Consider the following 2,500-nt stretch of genomic DNA (forward strand, 5'->3'; position numbering starts at 1 on the left):
GCCGGCACCGCCGCCGGCGGGTGGGGGGGGGGGGAAGCGGCGCGGCGACCCCCCGCGGGGTCGCCGCCGCGCAGGGGGGAGGCCAGCGGGGGGTGCCCCCCCGGCACGCGCGCGCGGCAGCACGGTGCGGTACCACCGCGGTACCCCACCCGCAGACAGCCGCGCGGGGCCGGAGGGCGAGGTCCGCGCCTCCCCCGGGCCCGGCTCCCCGCCGCACGCTCGCTCCGCTCACGCAACTCGCGCAGCCCTCCGCCGCCTGGGGGCTTGCCTCTCCTCCTCCCGGCCGCTGCCTCCGCTCTCGCTCCGGGCACGGCACGGCGCGGCGCCCTGCCCTCCCCTTCGCGCCCTTCTCGCCGCCCGGCGGCGCGCACGCCCGCGCCGCCCCCCACCGCCACCCCGCCGCGCCGCACCCGCGCGCCGTCGCTGCCGGCCTCAACGCAACGCCGCGGCTGACGCCAGCCGGCGGGTGGAAGTGGCTCGGCACACGCGACGGACGCGGGCGCGCCGCGGGGAGGGCAGGGGGGGCGGCCCGGCGGCGCGCCGCACCGGCGGCGGTCGGGGCGCAGGGAAGCGCAAGGCAGCCGGCCGTCCCCACCCCGGAGGGGAACGGGGGACCAGCGCACCACCGGGAGAGTGGCGGAGGAGAAGCCCAGACGGCGGCCAGACTGGCGGTGGTGGCGGGCGGCGGCGACGAGGCGCGCCGGGCCACCGCAACCCACCCGACCTGGGGGGGGGGCCCCAGCGGGACGAACTCCGCGAAGCGGGCGCTCCGGGAGCGGGGGGTTTCCCCGAGTCTGCACTTAGGGGGACGAAGGCCCGGCCGCGCGGGGAAGAGGAGGCACCCTCTCCCCGGGGCACGGGCCTGCGAGGCGCCCCAGCCGCGCCACCCCGCACGGCGCGCGCCGCGCAGCGGTGGCCACCGCGCTCGGAGGGCGAGGAGGGCGGGCACAGGCGCGGCAAGGCACGCCGGCCGCGGCCGCTGCGGGCGGCCCGGCGCCGGAGCCCGGCGGGCAGGAAGACCGGGGCCGCCGGTGCACGCACCGGGGTCCCGGCTCCGCCGCCGACTCTCCGCCGCCGAGGCCGCCGCGCACCGCCGCCGCCGGCGCCGCCGCGCCTCCCCCGCCCCCCCACGCGCCCCCCCCGAGGGGCGGCACCGCTGCGCCAACGCGACAGCGGGGGTGACGATTGACCGCCAAGCGACGCTCAGACAGGCGTAGCCCCGGGAGGAACCCGGGGCCGCAAGTGCGTTCGAAGTGTCGATGATCAATGTGTCCTGCAATTCACATTAATTCTCGCAGCTAGCTGCGTTCTTCATCGACGCACGAGCCGAGTGATCCACCGCTAAGAGTTGTCTCGGTTTCGGCCCCCGCCGCGCGCGCGGGGGGACCGGGCAGCCTTCGGCAGCCCCTGAGGGCCCCCCCTCCGCTCCGCCTCCCTCCTCACGCCGACGCCGGCTGCTGAGCGAGGGACGGCCGAGAGCCAGAGAGAGGGGCTCGCCCCGCTGACCGTACGAGCACAGAGTGGGGGGGGAAAAAGGGAAAAGGAAAACCCGAACGAGAAGGGCGGGGAGCCCTCGCTCCCGACCTGGGACAACCCTTTGCTCGCTTCGAGTCCGGCCCAGGCGCCCAGGCTCGGCCCGGCCCGGCGGGGAGCAGCGCGCCGGCCGCGCCGCCTGCCTCGGGGACGCTGGGGGAGGGGGCGGCTCCCCGCGGACCCCCAGCGTCGGAGCCCGGCCGCCACCGGCAGCGGCACCGGCCGCTGCCCGCGCGCCCGCGGCCCACCGGCCCCGCGCTCCCCAGCTCCTCGCTCGCCTCGCCGGCCTCCGGCTCCGCCGTGGCCCCGAGGCGGCGCCCACGCCCGCGCGCGCGCACACACAGCCTCCCGGACGACACCACGCGCTCTCCCGTCCCTTCCGCGGACAGACGCCCGGCGGCGGGCGGGCGGGCAAGGCGGGACGGACGGGGACGGCGCCCGCTCTCCCCGTCTCCACGCGGAGAACGGGGGGGGGCGCCCCCGCCGCCCGCCTGCCGCCCGCCCGCCGCCCGGCGAAGCCGGGTTGGGCAGAGCGAGGCAGGCGCGCCGGATGGCGGAGTGCCGGCGGGTAGGGCGCCGCCGCCAGCGGCCACGGCGGCAGACCGAGAGCCCCGGCCAGGGAGGAGAGCGGATCGCGCCGAGGCGCGGCGTCCGCACCACCCGCGGTGGGTGGGGGCTCACCGTCCCGGCGAGAGCACGCGCTCGCGCCGGGGTCACGCGTTCGAGGCAGGCCGGCGCCAGCCGACCGCGCGGCGTCCCTCCGCCGAGACCAGACCGCGGAGAGAGGGGGCAGGGTACCCCTCTCCGTCCCGGCTGCCCGCAGGGCGAGCGCGGGGCGCGCCGGCTGGCATGGGGGGGCACGGCGCCCGCGCGCGCCGGCCCCCCGGCCCTCCGGCAGCACACCCGGCTGCCCCCCGGGTCGCATCGGGCCGCCCGAGTCTTTAAACCCCCGCCCGGCTCTCCCGCC

At 80.3% G+C, this 2,500-nt stretch overlaps 1 non-coding gene across 1 annotated transcript; it reads right to left on the reverse strand.

Annotated features, from left to right (window-relative positions):
• Positions 1-1,197: 1,197 nt before the first annotated feature.
• On the reverse strand, positions 1,198-1,350 carry LOC136995765 (5.8S ribosomal RNA). The gene has a single exon (XR_010887308.1). It is a non-coding gene; the product is annotated as a 5.8S ribosomal RNA (ribosomal RNA).
• Positions 1,351-2,500: the final 1,150 nt, after the last annotated feature.

The sequence above is a fragment of the Apteryx mantelli genome, unplaced genomic scaffold, assembly GCF_036417845.1.
Source record: "Apteryx mantelli isolate bAptMan1 unplaced genomic scaffold, bAptMan1.hap1 HAP1_SCAFFOLD_147, whole genome shotgun sequence".
Classification (NCBI taxonomy): Eukaryota; Metazoa; Chordata; class Aves; order Apterygiformes; family Apterygidae; genus Apteryx; species Apteryx mantelli.